The sequence below is a fragment of the Saccostrea cucullata genome, unplaced genomic scaffold, assembly GCF_032062105.1.
Source record: "Saccostrea cucullata isolate Sc308-1 unplaced genomic scaffold, CSIRO_AGI_Scuc_v1 ctg2131, whole genome shotgun sequence".
NCBI classification, from domain to species: domain Eukaryota; kingdom Metazoa; phylum Mollusca; class Bivalvia; order Ostreida; family Ostreidae; genus Saccostrea; species Saccostrea cuccullata.
The window spans coordinates 8,648-22,294 of record NW_026936780.1 but is presented as its reverse complement, the minus strand read 5'-3'; the positions used below and the strand labels follow the sequence as shown (position 1 = coordinate 22,294).

Below are 13,647 nucleotides of genomic sequence, written 5' to 3'. Positions count from 1 at the left end.
TTGCATGATCTTGTACGTTTTCCTTAAGAACAATGGCTTTTAAAGTAGTACATGCTAAGGCAATCTATTAAAAGAATTAATTGTATAATTAATTCATTGTATAATTGTCACGATTGTATTTTTGTGCAGTTTTTGTTGATTTCATTCTATAAAGGTATGAAGTTTGTCAATACTTCTACAAACATTTCTTTATCTATGTTGTACACTACTTTATTTTTATTCGCCGACATGCTACTCTTTCTAAAAAAAAAAACTTGCGTGACTAATAGACTCGATCTTCAGGCCTGTAGGAAAGTTATTTCCATTAGAGTAATAAACTAACTTTTATTTTTACTAACATACCTTACCAGATTTCTTAACGAAAAAAAAACATTAAAGAAATACAGGACGGGACCAGCTAAAGCTGTATGCATAAGTACAGTCCTGCACATCAACGAGTATAGATGACTTTCTACATAATCTTTCCCATGACTTCACTTATACCAATCACGACTAAAATACTGAATTAAAAATACTGTTATATTTTCCTGCCTTTGATTAGATGTTAGTTTTGTTCCACCTTAAGATATAACTCTCCTAAGAAAAAGGTTTTCAACATTCTGATTCATTTAACAATTTTACGTGTTAAAATGATGTGGGAAATTTTTTTAGCTAAAGGCCAAGGAGTTTAAAGTACAATGTACATGTAACAACTAGAGAAAAGTCTAGCAGGTCCACCAGTAATATTGATAGCAGGCTCAAAATCTAATTAAACCCCGAAAAGGAGGGAGTTCAATAAGTAATTTAACCCCCCCCCCCCCCGAAAAAAAAACACAACAATTTATTAGCAATGAATTATTAATCACCGAACTTTTCAATCATCACTATTGAAATAAAAAAAACTATTCTTGATAATCATATTATAATTGCAGCTCATTTTCATGCCTTTTAGGATTCCTGTGGAAAGTTCACAATAAAAAAAATGTGCTTTTAAAAATTTAACATCTTTTGGTGTGACATTATAAATTCATAATCATACATGTAACAGTTAAAAGAAGCGGGGAGAGGGGGGGGGGGTACTTTCAGCAAGGACGGCCACTACCAACAACCAAGCCCCGAAACCCATATCCCGAGGGCAAATAAGTTGAGGTGTCAAGCAAGAAACAATTTTTTTTCTCCTTTTGCCTCATGTATTTAACCGCTTTTTTCTAAATATACTAGGCCTATACATCATATCGGCAAAAATATTTAGGAGCCCCTCTTTTTATTCCATGAAAAGGGGAAAACTTAATTAAATTCTAATACTCAGTATAGGATCTCATAATCACACTTAATCATAGTGAATGTCGCTCTGTAGGCGCTTTATTTCATTGGTCAATTTCCCGAGGCGCCATTTTTGGAGGATCGAGAAGGACGAAGAAGAAGGTGTAAGCAGCTGGTAAATGTGAAAAGTTAAGATGGTTTCACCACCCAGTGTCTTTAAGACTGTGATAAATGCAATGGCCAACGATGAAGGATTACTGTACGTATATTTTTGTTAACTTTTTACGGTAAATAGTAAAAAAAAAAACTGTTGTAATATTTGGCAACAAATCTTCACTATCGGAGGCAACTTTTGTTCTGACGCCATTTTGAAAAGTTGGATACCTAAGTTTTAAATTGTTAAGTGTATATATTGCACAGAGAGAGAGAGAGAGAGAGAGAGAGAGAGAGAGAGAGAGAGAGAGAGAGAGATTTGAGACAGTGATATAGTATACACTTATCCACTGGTTGTGAGTGGGATAGCTCTTTTATCAAACCCGTGACAGGGAACTATTCCCCGAGGGCTTGCCCGAGGGGAATAGTTCCTGTCAAGGGTTTGATGAAAGAGCTATCCCACTCACAACCAGTGGATAAGCGTTTTATTATACTGATGTATAATATAATTTCTGAGGTTTGAATTTTTTTGGCGTAAGATAATACTGCAAGAATAATCTGAAATCCTGATGACGTCACAATGCTACTGAAGTCAGTATGACATCATCAGTCTATAGATTTATCGCTGGAAATCAAAACTGGCAGCAAAAATTGCATGAAAATTTTCCGAGGGTGGATAGCAAAAACTATACCCCGGGGTATAGTTTTTGCTATGCGTGGACTATAAAAGATAGTTATTTTACCTTCTGAACTTTATATATGAAACATTTTAACAGAAGTATAATAACATAACTTAGATTATGGAGGCCCCAAAGGCATGTGCATGCTGTATGTTGTAAAATGGCAACGTTTCGCCTTTTATCATGTTTATTAAAATGTATGCTCCATATGTATGTTCTCTCTCTATATATATAAATGAATACTTTTCGGAATTAAAAAAAAATATTTTTAACCCCGCTCAAATTATCCGGATAATAATAGTTACACCGAGCATGGTTTTGTAGTTAAATTCAGACTGTAGAACATCCGGTTTGAATACATGTGTTTTCAGACTTTTCGGATAGTCAACCAGGCGCGGATCCAGGATTTGGAGTTAGGGGGGGCGCCAAAATTAGGCAAGGGGTCTGGGGGCCGCCGTGAGGCCCCCAGTGGGTCCAGGGCAAAGCCCTGGTGGGGGCCCAGGGGGCGAAGCCCCCGGAAGCTCCTGGATTCTAGAGATTTTGAAGGGTAAAAATGAGTTCTACCAAGTAGACGTATTTGATTTACGCTAACTTTGACAATTTTAGGGGGGGGGGGGGCGCGCCGGGTGCGCCCCCCCCCCTTAAATCCGCCACTGTCAACTCTTGTTTTTTGGAACTTACGACTTATGGCAAGGTATAAATTAAATATTTTTGGTTCAAAACTTTGATAAAAGCATCGATATTTTTACAAAAAGTGTCTTCAATCTCAGCTTATCCGATTATTCATGAAGGATATCCTCATCAGAACAGTTGGAATAGATTGTAGCGAATAGCATAACCTTTAATCATATGCATGACGATGATATGGTGGAAAAATATACATAAAAAAAGTGAATGTAGGTGAAAGCCTGTCCACTTTGCTGAGGAGATTAGGTTTGTTTTATTGTTTATTCAATATTGAAATAGTTTACTGCTCAAAAGATTTTTTTTTGTAATGTCTAACCTGTTGAGATGTAGATGTAAAAAAAGAAAAGCCTAATAGTGAATTAATATTGATAGTATGTCAAGAAATGCAATTAAATCATCAGCTTGAATTATCAGTTTTTTCACAATTATTGACCTGAGTAGGTCAATGTATAGCGAATAATACATACTCTTTTCCATATCACATCCTAGCCCGAGACACCAATATCAGCCAGAGGGACAGAGGCCCTAGGGCTGATATTGGTCGAAGGTCTGATACAGGATGTGATGTGGAAAAGGGTATGTTTCATTATGTTTATTACAAACTTGGTAATAAAATACAGAACACTTCAAGTTGAGAAGATCAAGAAAATAAGTAAATAATCATGCACAATAATACTTACTTACCATGCTTACATACATGTACATGGTATTGTCTTACTGAACAGATTTAGCTGTCATTAGGTCAAAATTGCAAATAATAACATGCTTCTTATATCTGTTTACACAGGTAACTCTTGATGGCTTGAACTTCAATTTCTCGGAAGTTCTTGATCGCTTGAAGTGAGTCTCCGGTCCTGATTTTTTCCACTATATAACTATTAAGCAGATTTGCTCTTGATTTCTCGAACTCCTGATCTCTCGAAACCCTTGATCCCTCGAAGTCAAAATGCAGTCCCGCTGTGCTGTGAATTTTACCCTTGTTACCTCGAAGTGGCTGTGTGTATACCAAGTTATAATGTTCAAACTTTTGCCATAACTGTATATTTGTGTGTCTGTCTGAGTGTCTGTTGTCAACTTAAACCTTCACCATAACTTTAGAACTATACGAGATAGTGGCTTCATATTTAGTATGCGTACTCCACTAATGAAGTGCTTTCAAATGGCAACAAGGACAATGATTATGTGATCTTGACTGTGACCTGTATGCCAAAAAAAATTGCATTTTCGAACTTTGTTGCTGTGTTTCACAAGTGCATCTTGTTTTTAGCTCTACTGGTCAGAGACCAGAAGAGCGTATGTGATAGTAATGCATCCGGCGTCCGTATGTCTGTCTGCAAACACTACTCCTCCTTAAATTTTAGTCCGATTTTAATATAACTTGGCACACAAGTAGACTATACTAAGATACATTTATAATTCTGTGCATCAGTTTTTGATAAGTACAAACCAGTAGAGCTACAGTCTCGACAGAGACTTCTGGTTATTTTTTCTTCCATCCCGGTTGTTGCTAATGCTATTACATAATTAGTTTAAATTAGAATGCAATAGTACCTGGACATAATTTATCATTTCAGAGAGAAGAAAACTGTGTGACGTTAAAAGAAAACCAGTGAGATAAAATCATAGAAAATGTATGATGATTCAGGATGTGGTCATTTGGTAAGTTGTAATTCATTCATGATTAGTATGTATATGACAATTGTCTGGAAAAAAAAAGATTCTAAATTTTATTTAAATACTGAACTGTGGTATATCACCTGTGAGCTTCAAGAAGTTTTATGTAAAAGCTAGGGCTGAAACAATTTGCCCCCTCCATGTTATGTGTGTATTGCTATAATGATTGACATACAATCAGTTCTCTAATACATACACTTCAATAAAACTTTGTCATCTTGAACCTGGATTGAACAGGAAAAAACTCTGAGATCTCTCCAAAAATTTGAATGAAAAAAAGGAAATGCTTATTAACTGATTTCTTGCTGGTCAGTATTTTGATTACTTAAAGGAAGCTCTAAAATAATATCAGGTAGTTTTATGAAGTTAGAGTGATCTGTCCATAGATTGAGATTATGAAAAATGTTATTTTACAGTCAGTTAGATTATTTTTAATAGATTAAATTATTTTTAGCATTATTTAAAATAAAAAAATAGGAAATTAATTATTTTCATAAATTTTTCCAATGTAAGTAAACAGCAATGATTTCTGCTTACAGATAGTCCATTGTCTTTGAAAATTTCTTGGGGAAATGAGGCACATACCATATGTTCTAAATGCATAAAAAAGGCTCATTATGCACATATTTGTATGAAATATGATAGATTTTTTTCTCTCCAAGGAATAATTTCTGCAAGTCACTAAGTTTTTAGAGTTTCCTTTATTTTATAGATATTCAATCAAATTATTTGAAGTATTAAATTTTGGTAAATTTTATGATACTAAAAGGTTATATGGATGAAAAAACAGCATGCGTGTATGACAATCAGGGCTTAAATTTTTAATGTCTTAATTTTTCAGTGACATTAAAACAGGAATTGTCATCACCAATAGACGAATTTCACATTCCTAAGAGTTTTCTCCAATTGTCGGCGTATCGCTCATTTTTCCCACTTTGTCCTTAGTAAGTTACAAGTAAGTTACTTGTTAATATATTTTCAATCTTCAAAAATATTGGACAATTACGATCTGTGTCTGTATTGCCAGAGTATGGGGGCAACATGAAAATCATAATGAATATGTTCATACAGATTTTATTTCTAAGATATTGTCCCTCAACGTTGATACGGTTAAAGAGGGAAAACAGCGTCTTAAGCCGGTTGACCCCAGATCGACCCTGCGAAGGGGAATAACTTTTGTAAATGTGAAAGTCCTTTATGGTATATCATATAGATCTAAAACTGACTGAATTTTGATCAGCCAATTCATGAACATGATGAATGGATGTAAATAATGTTGGTCAATATATGAAAAAAAAAATTAAATTACTTGTTTATACATGTATATACATTTGTGGTATCTCTCCCATTGAAGTTTATAAACTTGTTATTTATTTCTTAAATAAACTGAGCGTACATGCAATACCGGTATAAAATTACTCATAAGATACATGTATACTTAAACCATGATAAAATCATCTGTGTCCAATGCAGCATATGATAAATCATTAACATACAAGTACATGTGTATATAAACTGTAATACATATATATTGCATTATTTTTAGGTCCTGTTCTGTGGATGCCCTAAGACAGTGTCTACCCATCACTCCATCTGATATCACTTGTTCTGTGCATATTTCTCTCTCAAACTTAAACTACAGAGAGCCTGTGGATAGAGGATGAAGAGTGACCTTGGACTAATTTTCTAGGTCAAAGGTCAGTATCAAAATCTACTGTATATCTTTATTTAAAATCATAGTCCATAGTAGATTTCTCCCCTGGTGTAATCTAGCTTTTGTGCAATGGGGTGGAGGGTCTGCAATGATCTTCAACCAATTTCTAGGTCGAATATCAAAATTAAAAAAAAAAATCTCTCCCTAATATTTTTGTTATTATAAAGGGTATGTTTTCTCTCAAACTAATCAAACTTAAAGCAGGGTTCTTAGTATGAGATACATGTAGTAATATATTCTCAATGACATAATCAGGCTGAAAACATTATTTATATTATGTTATTTTTTTTTCACTTATCATAAAGCATTAAATATTAAAGATATACATTAAATGCTGAAATCATATGTATCATGGTCATGGAAAGTAATTATTGATATTGGTATATTAAAGGACATTGACTGATCTTTCAAATTTCTAAGTTATATTCAAGCATTATAATTCTGACATCATATAATAATTTTGTATGAATATTGCAGATCATAGGTGATGTGAAGAAAACCAGGAAACTGATGTTGAAAGAAGTACTTAATGACCCTTATAAATGGACTTAAATGTGAAAGACTGTTCCATTGTTTATCTAAGATATATGAGTTTATTTAATATTTTGATATCATTGAAAAATTCAGTTACAGTTTTTGTACATCAAATGAATTATTAAACATATAAAATGGTAATGCTTTTTTCTTTTACATGTAATAAATTTTTTGATAGATTTTTTAAAGAACACGCATTATTTCACATTGCTTCCTTTAGAAAAGTTAGGGAATCTTGAAGTTTCCCAGTAATTTCCACCAGGAATGGGACTCCAGATAATTCCACCAAGTTTCCGCCACACAGAAAGTGCTACACAAGTTCCATATAGTTTCCTGAGTCAAGGAAACTTCAGGAATCATAAGGTTTCACGAGCTTCCATGTAGTTTCCCATAAAAGAAAACCTTAAGATTCCATCAAGTTTCCATTCCACGGAAACCACTACGCTCATATTCCATATGGTTTCCTGAGTCGAGGAAACTTTAGGAATCGTGAGGTTTCCCGAGCTTCCATGTAGTTTCCCGTACAAGGAAACCTAAACCAGTGGAATCTTCAGGTTTCCCATTATGGGAAACTACATGGATGTTCGGGAAACTTCAGGTTTACAGATGTTTCCGTGTTTCGGGATACCTTATGGAATCGGAGCGTAGGGGGTTTCCGTGTCACGGAAACTTGGCGGAATAACCTAGCATCCGCTACGGAAACCACTGGGAAACATGATGTAAACTTGAGGTTTCCATGTGGTTTCCATAAAGTTTCCCATGATGGGAAACCACTTTTTTCACCCAGTGATTTATTTCTGATATCCTTTCACACGTTGAAAAAATATCTTTTTAACACAGTTTGACACTTTGACAAACCTTTATTCAGTAAACGAAGTACAGTATTCCATAGTTAAAAATAAATTTTAAAAATTCTGGCACTTTTTCTGTCCAATATGTTGTTGCTGCTGCTAATAAATGACGTTGCACTCAAAAAACAAAGAATATATACATGCATGTTGAATATAAATATTTTTAATGACATTGATTGAAGGAATAAAAAGTATCAACCCGACTGAGTTGTCCATACAATAATGTCATGATTAATCTTGCAAAGCAATATCTAAAACGAGTCATGGAGAAAGTACATATTAGTGGCATTATGTGTAATTAAGAATACATGTTTGAATTTATTTTAAGGACATTGAAATAATATTAAAACTCCTTATTAAGTCTTTGGCAAATCAGGTGATACTGTTATACTCTCCCTATGGAAAGGAGGGAGAGACGATACGATTGATATGTCTTATATCACTACCAGGTGATCCTCCAGTCAATGTGTCTTGGTATAAAGGATCAGTATTATTATCTACTGGTATTAATAAGACATTTTACAGCTTTATTCCTACAAGAGACAATGATCTACAAAACTACACATGCACTGCATACAATCCAGCTTTATCAAAGCCAATGAGAAGAAATGTTCAAATATTCCTTAACTGTAAGTATCAGATATTGTATATAATTTTCTTCAAAATACATTTGTTGCATCAATTTGGAACCGTATAGAATTTGCGTATAGAATTTGCCCATGAGTCGAGGTGAACTGTTAGTCCACAACGATATATACGACCCGGTAGCTAAGCACTTCTGTACTAGCTTGAAAGTACTGATATATTTTTCATTGCTGTGGTAAAATAAAAGGTATAAATGTTGACTCAATTAAGGATTATTTCTCTCACCCATAGTTCTGACCCTTCACGTGTAAGTAAGTGACTCCAGCTTTTGGCAAATCATTTTCCAGATTTTAAAAATGCAAAAATAGGATCGCGGAGCAGATAAAATTTTAGTCAGTTACAGACAATACAATAAATAATATCTATAGTCATATACTCTGTAACATGGAGGGAAAACGAAAAACTACCTAGAAATTCAAATTAAGAATTGTTACATCGATACTTGTACCAAATTATGGTTTTATATTTTGCTTTGTTGAAAAGAAATCAACTTGAGAAGATAAGTAGTCCTTATTGAAAACAACATAAACGATGACGTTTTAGACGTCACTGAGCAGCAGATACCGAAGCAATTTTGTGTTTTTCTCAAGAAAAATCCTGAATAAACTCTAAAAATGTTGAAGGAATTAAGAAAATATGTCACAAGTGAGTTGTGCATGTGTGTACAAATAGTACAGGCAATATTTGAGTGACAGAGACTTTGTATCGGATGAGGATGACCTGTGAGGAAACGGTTTTACTGTAAACATCTGAAAAAAAAACTTTAAAAAAATTTAAAACGTAAATGAAAGACAAAGGCCCTTCCGAGTTTCTTATCCTGTGAAAGCAGAGTTAAGACTAAAAGAAATTAAAACCCTTACAAAGGAAATTATACACAGAGATCAATTCTTAAAAAATAAATGTCAAGTATTAGAAAAAGAATTGAATGAATGGGCATTTGAATATTCTGTGTGAAATGTAAAGGTATAGTATCTTTTATAAATTCTCGACGCTATGTGTTGACGTTACGTTGCCGTTTTGTGTGCTCCGCGGGTACGAAACATGTTGATTTTAAAATGAAGTAAATCTATTTGTGTTAAATCGAATGGAATGAAACTTCACACATCAACATAACAAATATTTTTACATATTACAATGTGCTTGTTTTAAATTTCCAGTGAGTAATATTATGAAGATGGACATCGTCCACGAACTTTTCGAACAACCCTCGTACTATATCGCGTCATGCTGTATCAAATACATATATATATTTATATATATCGGACATATATAAGCTTTGAATTCAGAGAGTATTAATGCAGAATGGGCCGTCCGAATGAGGTAAGATTTAAGAAAAATACGTAATTAATAAAATCATTAAATTAAGTGAGATTGTCAATAAGTATAAAAGTCTTGTTATAAATGTAAATTTCCCTAAGAACTATATTTATTTTTCATTTCAATACCGGGTATTTTACAGAAGACCCCGAATCTCGACAGAGCTCATGCAAATCTTCAACAGATTGTACACTATTTTTGCAAAATACAAATTTAAAGCTAAAGGTTTCATCATTACACCAATTGTTAATTTTTCAACAACATAGAATTAAACAATGAACATGGATATAAAATAGGTAATTTATTAATTATTTTTAGAGTTATCCGCCCTTTTTCCTGCATTGACATCCATCTCCACTGTTTTCTTCGTCGTCTGTGTCGGAGACTTGTAATTTTTATCATCCTGAAGAGGAAATATGATAGAAAAGGCAAGAATGCACGTAATATTCTTCAGATTCTGAAATTTTATTCTTTAACATGTCTGATTTTTTTTTTAATTATTTATTACTTTCAGATATTTGCTGTTTCAGAAGATCCGTGTGAGTTATTTTTTTTTTTAAAAACTGATGCAGTTTTGTTTATCATTTAAATATGACCTCAAATTTCACAACATATTTATGCCACTAGAAAAGAAGATTACGTCATGCAAGACATCACAAAGATAGAAGACCATCAATACCAGGACATCGATGCAGTTAAAAAAAGGTAAATTTTATTTCAATTAATATAGAATTCAATCTACAAATGGATTTAAGAAATAAACATTTTTTATGAAAATATCAAATTTAATGAAAGTTTAGCAACTCCAGTAATGTGTATCCCGTCAATAATAGCCAAAAATATCCATAAAGAATTCAAAAGGCGTTTAGATAATTTTTAAATATTCACAACAAATATATACAATAGTCTTCAAAGTTTCTTTGTGCTGATGATTGAACAACAATAGCACTCGAAGATGACTCTAGGTTTTCCGGGGGTTATCTGTTGTCTGTCGTCCGTCTTTATTTCTGTTTGTCACAAACACTTTCATTTTCTCGCGATTTCTTAAAACAAATTTCATTGAAAATTTATATCTCGAATTTCAATGGCTTAAGGAAGATCACTTTTGATTTTGAGTTCATTAGGTCTACATAAACTTTAAGTACAGTACAAGTGATTTCTGTTTCAGTTATACATAAACTTGTAAAAGCTTTACCGCACTATTTGACTCTTCTATCTCTACAAATCTTTATATAGACAGATCGTAGTGAAATTCATTTGGACATATATTTGGCTGACAGATGTGCTATTTTATATCCACATTGTAGTGCAAACACACATCTAATTCATTTTCTTTTACAGATGAATATCTCAGAAGGTTGAAGAATTTTCCGAAGAGCACAGAAGACCACAAAGCATGATTTATTTACAACGAAATGCAACTCGGGGACAAAAACAAATAAAATAATTATATAATGTACATATAGAGCTTTTTTTGACCGAAAAAACGCTAATTAAAAATTTTAATTTAAATTTGAAACTTTTCATTTATTGACGCAATCTTGTCCTTATTTGTTTATTTTTTTTCAAAAATCAGGGATATTTCTCTGTGTAGTAAAGAAAATATTTATCTTAGTGCTGGGAACTTGACTGACATTAATAAACATGATTTCAAAACACCATGTTCACAGATTTATAAACTTATCCATGAGAAGTATTCAACGAAAAAATTTATTGGAATTCTTTAGATAAAACTTAGAACGCGTTCGATTAAAATTCATGGTGCCATAAAAGTAAGATGAGCTCACTTTTTATCTCAGTCTCACTTTTCTACTATTAATTCATTTGGTTAAAGTGAGACTAAGATCAAAAGATAGCTTGTCCAAGTTTTACTGGCCTAGGAGCCATGTCTCTCCCGAACTGTACTTAAGACCATGTTTAACATCAGAAGAAGGAAATGTTTTTGTCAAATTTTACAACTTTTCAACTCATCTGGGCAATTTCTCGAGCATGCTGCAAACAACGACCTTGAATTATCACATAAAATGCTTAAGAAATCAAACATTCCAACTAATCCTTTTTAAGGTACAACCATAGACTATTCTTATTCTCCGATACTGCTGACGTTGTTCTGGAATTTTCCATCTTATCACAACGTTCTTTTTCATGTGTTTCTAACATCAAGATTTTGTAATGTATGAAATAAAGCAATCGTCTTGACGATCTCACGAACATTGAGCTGAGGAGACGGGTTAAGAAATATCAGTATAATAAAGCGAAGACAAATATTCTTCAAATAAAATTTAATATTAAAGTTCAATCACATCATGTCCATCAAATCATACCTATCTTAATGTTTGCTTGATAACGGAGATTACTGTACACATGTACATAATCTTGGGATGATTAACGTTTTTTGCTTGTTTTACCCATTATTTCGGGGAAGTAAAATTTATTCAATGTAAGTTTAACCTAAATTAAAATGTATTACAATGTATGCTAAAAATGAAAAAAAAAATGTTAAGGAAAATGTTTAAAAATGAAAAGAAGACTTGCCTTCCAACACAATAAACATGCATGTTCTAAGGGTGCAATCACTTATGCTTATTATGCTTATTAGACGTGTTCTTAGAGGGAATTTTGTTCCAGAAGCTAATTTTTCTAACTTCAATACTTTTAGTATTTTTCTGATTGTTGTTGCTATTCCTTTCCATTCAACTCAAATACACGTATTTATCAAATCAGTTACATGGACAAACCTAATAAAAGGAAGCTGACAGCAATATTCGTCTGTGAACTTGTATAGGAATCAGGTCATACATTATTACCAGCGTTTGTTGAGAAATAGATGGAGAGAAATTGGTGATATAGCATACAAGTAACAAACATCCACTTTAAAAACTACCGGAGAATTACATCTGATATGATCTAGATGGATTTTGCAGTCATTAATTTCAATTTACCATGTGTAAAGATGAAGTGGTTGTTTGTTTGGTAATCTATCTCTCACATGCTTTATTATTTGTCAGAAATTTGGCCGTATTTGATATTTGAAAAAAAGTTAAACATACATCAGGATTTTATTACTTTGTATCTTAGATTTTATACACAAATGTAAACACATTCATAATTTTACATACTATTCGCAAAACTGTTAACACAATAATTATTTTTTATAGTATACGCCTTTCCTAAACAAAACTCTGTCAGAGGCCTTGCTCATTCTATTGTGTATCAGAAATGGTGTCCAAAATGAAAAAGTTATTAAAATATTACTGCATTTATCAGGAATAGTAAAGGTAGTCAATGAAGTGAATGTCTTAATAAAAAGAGATTTTTTTTGTTTATACTTATACGGTTTATTAAATTACATAGCGGGTGTGATTTCTCAGTACAAAAAAATATAGTTAGGATTTTGGTATCCATATCTCATATATTCTGCTTTGTAAATTAATAAAAAAGAAAGTGAGGAAAACGAACTATATAATAAAATTTCAATATGTCTGATATTTTCATAAGAATCCCTTTAGATTTTAAAATTCTTGATGCTACAGTAGCTCTTATTTGTTAAAAAAGATTTAAAGAATTTTAATACCTGAAAGAGGTACATTGATCAAGATAACTTAAAAATTTCCGAAAGATTTCATTCCTAATTACCAACTGTTTGTCACGTGATATGGGTCAATTACTTTGAAGAATCGTGCTTCATTCTAATTTCAAGCCACTCAGAAGACGTAACTATATATATTAAAGGAAATTCTGCAAATTTCAGCATTGCAGTGTCCAAAGTTCTTAAGGAGGTGAGCCTTTTAAAAGATAATTCAATCATGTTTTTTCCTAAAATTTCTGTAAAGAAAAATTAATTTTTGTTACAGTTTCAATTTTTTTAGTGGTCATTGCAAATTTCTAAGACATTAAATTATTGAAGAATAAGCACTGGTGCTTTTTTGTCATATGTGTCTAAAATTATATTCCCTCCAAACATTCATTTGTATTGGGAACCCTTTCTAGTTGTTTTGTTGATCTTCATAATAAATGAGGGTAAGAGGATATTTTCAATTTAGTAAATTAAAAAGACCAGAATTAAGACCTTGGAAACGCAAAAATAAAACAATTGAAATCCTTAAATTGTCATACTTTATAAAATTTTTATGAACCATGTTTTATTACG

At 32.4% G+C, this 13,647-nt stretch overlaps 2 long non-coding RNA genes across 3 annotated transcripts; both read left to right on the top strand.

The window, feature by feature from the left end:
• The first annotated feature begins 2,732 nt into the window (after positions 1-2,732).
• Positions 2,733-6,752, top strand: LOC134246592 (uncharacterized). Of its 2 annotated transcripts, XR_009987654.1 has the most exons (5): positions 2,733-2,769; positions 4,337-4,421; positions 5,278-5,380; positions 5,983-6,133; positions 6,628-6,752. It is a non-coding gene; the product is annotated as an uncharacterized LOC134246592 (long non-coding RNA). The 2 variants fall into 2 exon arrangements; XR_009987653.1 differs by lacking the exon at positions 2,733-2,769 and having other exon boundaries at positions 4,187-4,421; positions 6,628-6,745.
• A 3,209-nt stretch (positions 6,753-9,961) lies between these two features.
• Positions 9,962-11,494, top strand: LOC134246591 (uncharacterized). The gene is made up of 3 exons (XR_009987652.1): positions 9,962-10,036; positions 10,125-10,202; positions 10,839-11,494. It is a non-coding gene; the product is annotated as an uncharacterized LOC134246591 (long non-coding RNA).
• Positions 11,495-13,647: the final 2,153 nt, after the last annotated feature.